The sequence below is a fragment of the Sturnus vulgaris genome, chromosome 5, assembly GCF_052056855.1.
Source record: "Sturnus vulgaris isolate bStuVul1 chromosome 5, bStuVul1.hap1, whole genome shotgun sequence".
Classification (NCBI taxonomy): domain Eukaryota; kingdom Metazoa; phylum Chordata; class Aves; order Passeriformes; family Sturnidae; genus Sturnus; species Sturnus vulgaris.
The window spans coordinates 67,048,813-67,061,866 of record NC_142247.1 but is presented as its reverse complement, the minus strand read 5'-3'; positions in this window follow the sequence as shown (position 1 = coordinate 67,061,866).

Sequence of the window (13,054 nt, the reverse complement as noted above, 5' to 3'; positions counted from 1 at the left end):
CTAAGTTTGGTAAGGAAATTACTTGGTTATTGTTCCTACTTAAATTAATAAGGTTTTTGCTGTTATGTGCATTTTCACATCACTGCATCATAAATCTTGGAAAAGAAATATTCTGAAGTGGAATTATAGAGACAATAAAGAGGACAGGGGAAGATCTATGGACATCATCTATCTGGATTTCTGTAAGGCCTTTGACAGAGGATCCTAAAATATCCATCTCTAAATTGGAGAGATATGTATTTGATGGATAGCCAGATCAGTGGATAAGGAATTATCAGGATGGTTGTGTCCAGTGAGCACTGGGCAACAACTTCATCAGGGGCCCATATTTGACCCAGCACAATTTCATCTCACAGAATCACCAACAGGACCCTAAAGGTCAGGCATGGAGCTGGTGAAGTGAGTCCAGAGGAGGATGATGAGGATGGTCACAGGGATGGAGCCCCTCTCTTACAAGGAAAGGCTGAGAGAATTAAGGCTGTGCAACAAGAGAAGAGGAAGGCTCTGGGGAATTTTATTGCAGCTTTTCCACACTTAAAGGCAGTATATAAGAAAGATCAGGACAGAGCCTGTTGTGATAGGGAAAGAGGCAATGATTTTAAATTAAAGGACCATAGATTCAGATTAGATATAAGGAAGAGTTTTTTCACTGAGAAGGTGGTGAAACACCGGCAGAATTTTCCCAGAGTGGTGGATGCCCTGTACCTGGAACAGGGCTCAAAGTGGCCTGGTCTAGCTGAAGATGTCCCTGCTCACTGCAGAGGAGTTGGGCTACATGACCTTTAAAGGTCCCTTCCAACCCAAACTGTCCTATCATTCTATGACAAAAGAAAAAAGATACAATTATTTTAAGGATTCAGATATGGGTTCTGCATATCAATAGTAGACATATCATGAATTTAGATCTAAGATATGCATTCAGACGTTCAGATAGTGAGAAGCTGTTTTGCTAAAGTGCAGACATCTCTGCAAACATCTTGTACATATCCCTCTTCATTTAATAATCCTGAAGTAAGTTTCTTCCTATCACTGGAAACAACAACAACAGCAGCAACAAGACTTACAACTTGTGTAAATCTACATAAAAGCTATTTTTGTACCTGATTATGTCTTGGGCATGTTTTGGTGCACCCTTGACTGCCACTGATAGAAATTTCTCAGCCCCCTGTAGAGGAAGGCTCCAGTCTTGGAAGGCCAAGCAGAGGAGAAAGTGCAATGTTCACAGCATGTGCTCTTCATGGACCACATCCCAGCAACATCAGGATTTTCACAGTATTCCTTTGAGACATTTAGCTTCCACATCACATAGCTGTGCTGAAGGTCAGCACAGGGGATAGAGCTTCAATTTTCTCTCATCTGGAGCTTCCAAACCAATGCTCTCTGTGGATTTGTGTCTCTAATCTCCCCAGGCTGCAGATACTTGACCAACTTTTAATCTCTCCCTGAGCTCTCTCTTGGGGCTCAGCCTAGGCATCCACTGAACAACCTGCCCCAGGCTGCTCACCTGACTACATGAAACAAGGGCTACCAATGCAGTTGGGGTCAGGGAAGAAAGGAGAACTTGGGCTAGACCTTCCTTCTGTGGAAATAAAAGTGGTTTCATTATTTCCAGAGTAAAAATCCCATGGTGTTTTATTCAACAAATATGTTTCGACCAGTAAAAATACACCTTAATGAGGTTTATGCACTTTAATTGAAGCTCTTGTGAAATTATATCTATGTTTTTATTTCTTCTTATTTATTTTTTTTTTAATTTTAGTTTTCTTATATCCTGTTACAGCCCTTCTTAAAAACTAATGACCCAGGCACTCTCCTCCTGAGGTACAATAAATGAAAGGGAACAGATAAGAAAATCTCTGCATCTCCCTTAGAGCCAGTGCATCCTGCAGATCTCTCCCAGTGGTTGTCATTAGCCCTAATGGAAAACAGCTGAGCCCCAGCCCAGCTCCCCTGGTCTTCACCAAGCAGGTAGTTGTGCCTGAAAGGGGATGCATTTGCAAATATCCCTTCTGTGTTACAAGTGTAAGTTATTTAACCACACAGACTAACTTTAGTGCTATAGGGATAAGGTAAGATCAAACTTGTCTTCAGAAGGCAAACTTATCACTGCATGAGGAATTTCTTCTTCCCCTTAAAGAACACATGCATAATGTGTGCAAGGCTGATGGATGGATTTATTTATGTCTGGCATCTCATATATAAAGGGCTTATCAAGGAAATGTTTGATACAGGAAAGATACAAAGATAGCTCTAGGATGAAGCATAGCCCATCCTTAAAAAGGCACCTAGCATAGGTAGGATGATTCATTATCTATGGTGCCTTCCTCTCTCCATTGATGATATGAAAACTAAGGACATGATTCATCTGATCTCAATCAAATGTCAGATTAGAGGAGAGAGGAACTGCTCCCCTAAAATATCTGTTTCTCCAGTGATGACTATAAAAGAAAAGAAGAATTATGTTCTCAAGGATGGATATTCACTTTCAGTTAGATGAACAACACCCTATTTATCTAAATATGTGATTCTTGGGTTTCTTCACCAGGGCCAGTTGAACTTGATGATCCTGCTGGTTCCTTTCCCACTCAGAATATTTTATAATTCTAGGAAATTTTGTAGGACTGAAGTTATGTGTAAGATCAATTCATTCGATGTCATTGCACACCAAGAATGCATTAAATTCCAGTTGTTATAAGGTTTCCTCACATTGTTTCTAGACTATTTTTGGTCTTTTTATGCACACTGCATATCATATTAGCTCCTTATTCTTTAGCTGATTTTGAGTTACAACCCCTACACAGAAAATGATTACAGTCACATTGGATGAGACCAGAAATCCTCTCTGGAGTGATGGCCTAGAGAAGATCTTTTCCAGAAGAGCATAAGAACCTGGAAACATCTTTGTCACCTGTTACAGTCCCACAGCAAAATAGTTGTAGCTCAGGCACTCTGGAAGTTGAGATTTATTTCCAAATAAATTTTAGGCATTACTGGAAGTCAAGGTTTAACTCTGAGCTGGATCTCCATTAAAAGGCAAATTTCTCTGACCAAGATATAAACAGATATGCGTTCCTTTCCCATGAGTGTCAGGAAGTCCCTGGATGCACAGATTACACCATGGGCCCTGTGAATGCCAGGAGGGAGCCAAAGACAGGAAAACAGCCTTGCCTCATCTGTGCTAACCTGATGGGCTGGGTATCTGAATTTGATCAGGTCAGCATGCTGGAGGATCAGACAGACCTCAACTTTGTGCAATATTTTATCTCCAGCTCAAAGTGCTTTAAAGCTCAGAAAGTCATTAAACTCCAAGCTGACACAGGGAATGCCTAGTGGGATTAACCTTCAAAAACTAATTACCAAGGAGATCAACAGAAGGCAGCCTGTATCACCACTGTTGTGACAGCCTACCAGAGGAGTGAGTGGTGTCAGAAAATGCTGAATAAAAAATCTGCTTCACTGCAGATCCTTTTCCCATGTAGGTAGAGTTTTCCAAATGATTAGCAATGAGAGATCAATGGAATTCAGGTTTCTAATTACAGATAGGGGTCTGGGTGCAATTGCTATGGTGAATGTTTTTATTTTATCCTTTTTCCTGTAGTTTATAGGAAAGGTTTTGAATAAAGTATTACACTAGCAACTAGGAAGGATCAGCTCCCATATTAAAGAAGAGGGGTCGGCCTGGTTCATCTCATTTAGACACCCTCTGAACAAATCATCCTGAAGTTTCAGTGATGATTAATGAAGAGATAAAGACATGACAAATATCTGATTTGTCTGAATCATTTAAGGCCAATAACACCATCAAAATGCATGCCTTTTTTTTCCCCTCTACTTTATCTCTCTTGAATATTAAAAGAGTCTATGATGGCTGCCTGGAATATACAGTAGGGGTTTCAAATGTAAGATGAATTCCAACTGCATTCCAACCATACAGCACAAATAAATGCTGGGCTTATGAAAGGGGCAGTATTCCATCAGCTGCCAACCCTAAACCAATACAGACTGATATTACCTGGAAATCTGTTAATTGCTCCTCAGATTTCATGTCCCTTGGATGAACCTGATCTCAGGTGGTATAACAAAAAGCCAGGCAGCAGATTATGTTGCACACACAAATATAGACATGTAGGTTGTGTGTATGTGTGTACACCCGGGTATAACAGCACAGTATTAAATATATAATATTACATATTATTTTATATAATTTTTTAATTTATTTATTGTATATACAGAGAGAGAAATGTTTAATCACCACTAACTCCAGTTTCTGGACACAAAAGTTTTAGAGTTATACAAGTAAAAAAATCCTAAAGAAACAAAGAAGACTGGTTTTCTCAATTTTCTACAAATTCTAGTAGGTTAACAATCTCTCTTGAATACCAAGGATACTAAAGCTTGAACAGAATATTGGAAAATAGAAATCCCAAAGTTCATACCAGCAAAAGTAAAAAAAAATTCCAGTTAGCTCAGAACTCTGAGCAGTCTTGCAAGCCAAACACATTTCCAAAAGCTACCATCTAGTTGATGCTGGGATAAGAATTCTGGGAACACATGTTAGTTATATAAATATTTTTAAATCAATCTGATGATAGCGCTAGTTCAGACCATGCCCTGACTTTAAGAGATCCTCAGGGAGGACTCAAAATAAATTAGTGCATTTAATTACCTTCCTGATGTTCCCAAATAAAATAAATGTCTATTGAATTTCCCCCCTCAGTTTACATCTAAATTCACAAATGCTATTATATTTTAATTAAAGTTAACTCATTTTTCCATTTGGTAGTTATTCTATCTTATTTTAGGCGGGATTTTTTTTTGTTTGTTTTTTGTTTGTTTGTTTGTTTTTTCCCTATTATTCTTACAATTGAATAAAGATGCTAATTGTTTAGCATTGGATTAGTTTGTAATAAGAGCTGACAGGCCCCAAGGATCCATTCTGCTGTCTAATACTCAATGGATGCAGAACAATCCATAAGGCAGCTGGGGGGAACTTGTCTGTCACCAGGAGTGAAACTCTTCATTCACAGCCACAGACTGCACACTGCAGTGGTCCTGTTTGCTTTGGCCCAGGCAGAATAAGAATTTAGCTTTTACACGACATATTTACATGACTGACAGGCAGAGCTCGTGTTCTGAGCTGTCTGGAGATGAATCAGCTTTGGAGCAGGAGCACAGTACTTGATTGAACATTGAGAGCCTTCAAAATGTTAATAAGGACATTGCACAATATCTGGATAAGAGCAAGGGGATTTGTCTCTTTGCGTTTGACATTTCTAACATTAGAAAGATGATGTTCAGCACTGTCAGCTTATTCATTTGCAAAAAGAGCCTTCGATAATTCAATATTGGATAAAGACTGAAAGAGAATCTTATATCCTCTCAAAATGTGAAATTACCAAAACTTAAACCACTAGAGATCAGGAAAATCAGAATGGAAACGACCAGGTAACTTTTCTGACCCTAAAACAGCAAAGATCTTTATGTGTCCTATAAATTCATAATTTTGTCTGGTGTTGTACTAATGGGACACAAGTTAATCTGAAGGTCTGCATAAAAATTGGGTTCTATTTGTCAATGTTTACTTACATAGTCCAGCTGGAGGAAAAAGTATAATCTCAGAAAATCTTTGACTTAAATTACATGAACTTTATACCAAACCCTTCCCTGGAGAGATGAAGTAGTACAGTATCTCCAAGAAATCTAACAGAATATATGAAACTTGTTTAAATTCATAAAAAGCAAACCAACGTTAAACAGGTTGATATTTATAGTTTGAGCTCACTGACAGACCAGTGCATTGTAAGCTTACCTATGAATCAGGCATACAAACTCTGCTTTCCAGCTGCCTGCTGTGGGGGGTTATCTTCAGTTTTATGAAAATGTTGTAGCCTCAGTGCAACCAAAGTCTTTGAAGTTTAACTGAGCACAGATGTTTTCCTTAGGCTTTAACTCAAGCACTGACAACCAAACTCTTTCTACAGTGTGACCCATGTTTTAAAAGAGATTTCTTCAAATAGTGTAGGACTAAACTCTAAACTTGTTTTCTCTTCCAAAACTCTAAAACTCTAAAAGGTTCAAAAAGAAGGAAATTGATATAAAACTATACGGGCATATATCAGATAATATATCAAGAAAAAAACCCCAAGAAATGCAGAATATTTTATTCTTTAATCTTTTTCTTACTCTGAGCATTTGAAGAAGATATTTTTCAGCAACAATGAAACTGAGTTTATTTGGATTTTATTAAGTTTTTAATGTGGAATTTGTTTTTGCTTGACTTTTAAGCAAGATGCAGGGTCCATGGTATAATGTAATGAATTACTGGCATTCTTAACCCTAGAAAATTTGAAGGCAATGTATTCAGTAAGATTTCCTCTTTTTTTTTAAATTAAATTGATTTTTCGAAATTCTGGTTGATGACCATGAAAAAGGTAATGAACAAGGTTAAATTATTTGTATGTAAAAGTCAGGTAGACTCTTATTCTCAAATTGTCCCACTGATTTCAGATTCACTGGGTCAACATTTGAAACACAGTATAGAGACTGTCTGATACAGTTTAAGGAAAGTAAATACACAGAGAAAATGTTGAAAGTGGTTTTGTAAGAAAGGAGTCAATAGCATAATCTGGGTTTAGCTGTGTACTGTAGAAGTAATTTTCAGAAAAAGACCTAAAGGTACCTATTTTCTGCTCTTGGAGAATGTCACTGCAATAAGCAATAGCTGTGTGAAGAAAACAAGGACATGTGTGCTCTCATGTGGACTAAATAAGCTCCTAAATAAGGGTTTGGGAACTCCAGTGGGAGGCACTGGAGTCAGATACTGGAAAGGACCTTCCAGGTGTCCCAGCTCAGCATCTGACTCCCGGTGGTACCAGCTAAACCCACAACACTGATTCCACACTCCTGTCTCATCTGGGTTTACCAATCCCTAAAGATGGAGAGAGCTCAGCTTCTCAGGCAACCTCTTCTGATGTTTGACTGTTCTTACCCCAGCTAAGCCAAGCTTACTGAGACCAGAAACACAAGGCTGTGTAATGTACAAGTGCATGAGTGCCTGCAAGCTTCTGTGATGCTCACAGCTCCACGTACTGCAAAGATGTTCCCCTGTCTGTTGTTGGTCCTCTCTGAGCCTCAGTGCCTGCTGTGGCACTGGTGAGGAAGGCTGGTGAGTCATTCCAGCCACCTACAATCCAGCAGAGCTGAGAGTCTATTTCTGCACACAGTCAACAGATGGGACAATTCACAAAAGCTAAATTTGGCAGAGTTTACTGGAAGTCTCAACACGGCCCTCAGTCAATTAGGTAACTCAGTCTTATGAACAGAAGTGACTAAGGGCCATTAGCTTATGAGAACCAAAGAAAGTCAACTTCTTAACCCCAGAGGCACAACAACTCTATATAGGTTTCAAAATTGGTTTGTCTGAAGCAAGTAATCAAGAAAAGAAAGAAGTGATTTACTGAGGAGTTTAAAATAGAACAGGTTGGCCAACAACAATAGCTGAGCTCTCCAGAGCACCTTGTGCCCACATTGTACCTAAAACAAGCTTTGCATAATAGAGAGAGTTCAATTCCACATGATTACAGTTATAGGGACCCTGGAGGGAAAAGAACAAGCAAAGAGAGCAGGCTTTTCATCATAATTTATAAAGACTTTAAGGGTCTGTTTAAAATTTTGAAATGCTGCTTACCTCCTTTTTACAACACTTAGAGGTACAGACCTTTGCAGAACACACTATTTAACTGTTTGGGATTATTACTGGTTAGGGTCTTTCCATTTAGCAGCCTGCCTCATTTCCAAACTCTTCATATTTTCCCATTACCATACCAACGGCAAAAAAAAAAAAAAAACAAAAAAAAACCACAAAAGCAAAAACAAAACAAACAAAAAACCCCAAACAAACAAACAAAAAAAAACAAAACAAAAAACCCACCCAACTAAACAAACTTTGTTTAATTAAAGTAACAAAAAGCCCTGAATGCAAACATATTTAAAATAAAAAATAATTTTACAAGTAAATCTGGAAAGTACAGTGCTGGTTCCTCTATTTAAATGGTAAATTGAAAATTAATACTAATGCAGACTAAATCAACTCATCTAATCATGGAATAAAAGATAATTAAGTGGACCTGTCAAATGAGAGTTAGAGCTAAATACAGCAACCCTTGATCCTGCAGAGTAAATCTTGACTTGTATGATTAGTTGCTCTGCTTTACTTGAGGAAATGACTTGTGGCATCACACGCAGAAATTACTGCTTGATCCTGGAACTTGGACTGAATCTGTGCATCTCTGCAGCTCTATGATAGATGTAGAAATGCATATGCAAGTATCTCTTGAATCAGGCAGAATCCAAAATTAAAGTCATATATTCTATTCAGTGTCTAAATGAAAATCTCTGATTATTTGAATATGATATTACTTGCCTCTGGCATGAACAATGACACATTGAATTTCAACATAGAAATGCTATTCTTTTGCATTTTCCATTGTTAGCTCATTCTATTTTTGCTTCAGATAAATCAGCTGTACAACAGAGAGTTGCTGGATGCACTCTCTGGTTGAGTGCTGTACTTTGAGAGACCACTGCCAGTTACAAGGGGTTTGGAAGCAGGTATTGCATTCCAGTTTGAGTCACTGACCTCAAAGAGAGATTGCACTGTGTAAATCCATTGGGATTTCACACAGGTAAAGTCATCTGATCTAGGGTTAAGGAATATGAAGGAATCCTGCAAGGTTCAAGATATTTCTCCTGATATCTTGAAGAATCCATACTGCACTGTCCAGGGGTAAATGCTGATAAGGTTATAAAGGCTCCAAAGTTCATTTGGCTCCAAGAATTTTTCCACTTAGACATCCTGCCTAAACTAATCTTCTAGGACCCCTCAAAAGCCAAAAAAGACGAAAAGCACATATAAGCTATTTTCATTTTATTTCTTTATCTCTCAGCTTAGGGCAACAAGCAGCATTTCTCTCCTGAGGCCATGTGGAGCCCTTAGGCTGAACCTTAACACTATCTTCCAGTGAATTTCCAATGGTTTGGTGGTTAAAATCATGCAGGTACTATTATTACCCTAGGCAGGAACAATATTCATAAAGATGCAACAGAATATTCAGACTGTACAAAATTTTTGGATTAATATTTAAAATGACACCTTATGATCTCTCCTGCTGGAGAACAGGAAACTGGAGAAAACACACTGCAAATAGGGAAAAAGTTAAGGGGTCAATCATCTTCTCTATGTATATCATACAGTCCACATCCAGTGCATGAATTTTTCCTCCCACTACCCTGAAATGCAACAATCAATTATCCTGTAAGAGAGTCATGTATTTTAAATGAGCCTCCAATGAAGGCAAGATACAAGGTTCCTGACATTTGAATTCTCTTCCAGTGCTCTGTGGACTTGAAGGGGTCTATGTTCATAGAAATATATAGAAAATGTATAGGAAAATGACCCCTTCTGAGCACTTCACTTGAACTATGATTCTCCATTAGAAAATGTGGCTTGTGTATTCACAGATGTGCAAATCACATTTTGTTATCTCTAAAAGTTAGTGTTAGACATAAAAACATCATTCTCTCCATTTTCTTAAATTTCTCTGTAAGAAAAAGGGACACTTCATACATGATGTGTGTGCTTCTTTTATTAATCTAGTTTATTTTTGTGTGTATTTATAGTAGAAATATAAAATAATTTTACACTTCTTATCTTTTTTCCTAAACTTTTGATATTTTCAATTTTTTTTCTATTAAAGGCTTTTTTAATTTATTTTTTTTTCTATTTTGATGGAGATGATGGGGATAATGGGGCTTTGAAAAGGAAGGGTTTTTTTCCCAATGAAATTTCTTAATGAAAATTTTAAGTTCCAGAGAGAGGCTGGACCAAATAATGCCCAGATGTTCCCTCCATCTTTACTTTTTATGTGACTCCATGATTCAAGTTGTTAAAAAACAGAACACCAAGTTTAACCAAATTGATTTGCTCAAGTTGGTATAAGGAAGATTTACCTGAGCTCAAAGAAAATTAGATCTTACTCACAATATGCACCCCTACTTCTGAAGTAGAAAGTGGAGGAAAAAAAGCAGTGTGCAACCCAGCAGCTCCAGTTTAATTCTTTGCTTCCCTTTTCACTTCTTCTATGATCTTAAATACGTTTCTCTGTGTTTCAGATTTCTTTAAACAAAATAGTAAAAATTGTCACTTTGCCCAGTGTTGATGTGAGGGGAAAACCATAAAAGCTCCTTAGATACCACAGTTATGCAACTCATATATTTTTGCCACAGATAAAAGCCAAGATACTTTGGGTTAATTCTCTATATAAACACATACTTTTACTTCCAGGGCTGTAAAATATTGCGTGTGGTTGAAAGCTGGAAAGAGACTGCTTCCCAACAGGGCACAAAAGGCAACAATAGAACTTACAAGCAAAATGTTCCATGCTGGAGAATACGACATTATTTTCTGCAAATTGTGCTTGTGAGAACCTGAGAGACACCAGGTTTGTGGCAGCAGGAGGTGCCTCCAGCTGGCTGCACTTTGTGCCTAAATTGCAATGAGGTTCTAACCTGGCATGCTGAAATGAACAGCTCTCGAAGAGTACAATATATTTCTGACCCAGCTCTGCCTCCCAAAATTTTAAAGGTCAATCTGAAAGTCTGAGGCAGACACATTCTACACGCAGAAAAAGGCCTGACTCAGACTAGGAAGAAATAACTTTGCTCTAAGAAATCAGATCAGCTAAAAAAATTGCATTTCCATGGCTTCTTAGCACCTCTGGTTTGAAGGCATGAGCTACCTATAAGATTTATTGGTGTGATAAATACAGATCTTTACTACCCAGCCAATAATTTGAAACTTGCAGACTCAACTGCAAGAGAACGTGAAATGCCATAAAGTAGCAAACCAGATAAGTTTCCACCTGTATTCTGAATCATGGATGCAAAATAGCTTTTAAAAAGTTATGTCAGTCTATTTCCACCCAAGCTCTTGCTACCTGCACAAGGATCTCCCTGCATAGGCATAAAAGTTTCTGTTTCAAATTAATTTTTCATTTTTAAAAGTGCTGAGACCACAACTCTCATTTCTGTTGGTAGGAGGTGTTGGTGTTGTGTGTCTTTGAAAATTAGGCCACTTTTTTTAGGCACATAAATATTTTGGCCCAGGCTTCTCTGTAGCACTCTGTAGATGCAAAGCAGTCACATACTTGTCTTAGGTGGTCAATTAGGATGAAAAACTGGCTTGTAGCAAAAGCATCACTTGTGAAATTAACCTGCTATAACTTTTTTCCTTCTGATGTGCTATAAAAAGCTTGCTAGGTGTGCTAGATTTATCACCGAAATGTCTAGAGTTGGGGAAATGATCCAAAAATCTTAAAGCCCTGGGCTGAGATAAGTAGCCTGTCATAACAGATTTAGCAAGTGATCATGCAAACCATAGGAAAAATACTCAGTGGCATAGAAAGAATGTCCTATTTACAGAAATGCTGTGTTACTTGCTTGTGGTGGAAATCAGAAGATTCAATGCCTTTGGGGTCTATTAAGCAAAGCCTTTAAGTACAGCTGCATTGCCAGCTCTCACTGCTTTGCAAATATTGTAAGGATATTTGTTGCTTTGTGGAAGCACCTGGGTTAGTTTGAGTATTGGGAAATTTTTCTTTTGCGACAAAAATGCAAACTTCTCACCAGCACTGTCACAGAAGGAAACTTGAAACAGTGGCCCAAGTCAAATATAATTCATCCAAAAGATGTGTGTGTGCATACTGTACACATGCATAATATACTTATTTATTTACTTATTTATTTACACACATGCACATGCTGATGATATCAGGAGAATCATGATTCAGGGTAGGACCATGATTAAGATTTTTGTTTAAACAGGATTGTTTCATTGAATCCAGACTGAAGAGCCACAATTGGCAGATATACCTACTAGCTTAGGCACTTGAACTTCCCCTTCATTAGGCAGCAAAAAATGGTGGTTTTTAAATTTTTTTTTTCTAGGGGTAGAAAGACATTTTTAGGGGGATGCTGAAACTTTTCTGCCTTCTAATGAGCACAAAGGGCTTTCTAGAAGAGGGAGATGTGGGGGTGTTCTTATGGAGAACCTGTTTCCTCTCATTTCTCTTGAAAGCAAGACCAAGGCTTGGTAGAAAAATTTGCATCTCATTTGGCCACAATATAGATATCCATAGTAGGATCTCTGTTTCACTAGAAATAGACATGAATGAATGAAGTGGCATTTTGTGCTTAAGAAGATGTAAGTTTTTTTTTTGCCTGAAATACATTAAATCTGGCTACAGAACCTATAATTACAGCTCCTGCTATTACACAGTTATAATTATTGAGGGACTTTGCCATATGTCTTTGTAGCCTCAGAAATATGAAAACCTTGGCATAAAAATATAATGTATAAGATCATTTAAAGGATTTAAAGGCTTCTCATCATAGGTGCTTCTGGTATTATACTCTAGACCAAAAGCAGAGTTCAGTGCCATTTCAGCTATTAATGTTGTGTGTTATTTCCATGGAAACTTCTCAACAAAATTCTCATTGTGAGATCATCATTTAAACCCATTGTTTAAATAATGCTTTTATAATAGGAAGCTATCAAGTAATAATGAAGCAATGAAAAGATTCTTGTTATAAGATTGTCTAAGGAAAGCAGAAACCAAAAGGCAGGCTGCTTCTTGCACTAAAACTTGTATAATGTGTGTTTTGCAATGTGTTATAATGTAGGTTTATGAGGACAATTCAGCTGCTTCTTTGACAGACTAAGCAGACAGGAATAAATTAAAGGATCACTTAAAAATGCTTTTTTTCTTATTTAGAGGTTTTGTTCTTAAAGAAGGTGAAGATCATTCCAGCATTATACTGGATATATAATATATACCAAATAGCAAGGCTGTACATAGATTTCCTAAGCTGGCATGGAAATCCAGGGTGCTACAAGGCAGGCTCTTACATGATGAAAGAATCCCTACATTTCCTAGGTAAAACTGGAATCAATATCCCGGGCAGGAGTCACTCTTTGAAGGACAGCACTTGAGAATCA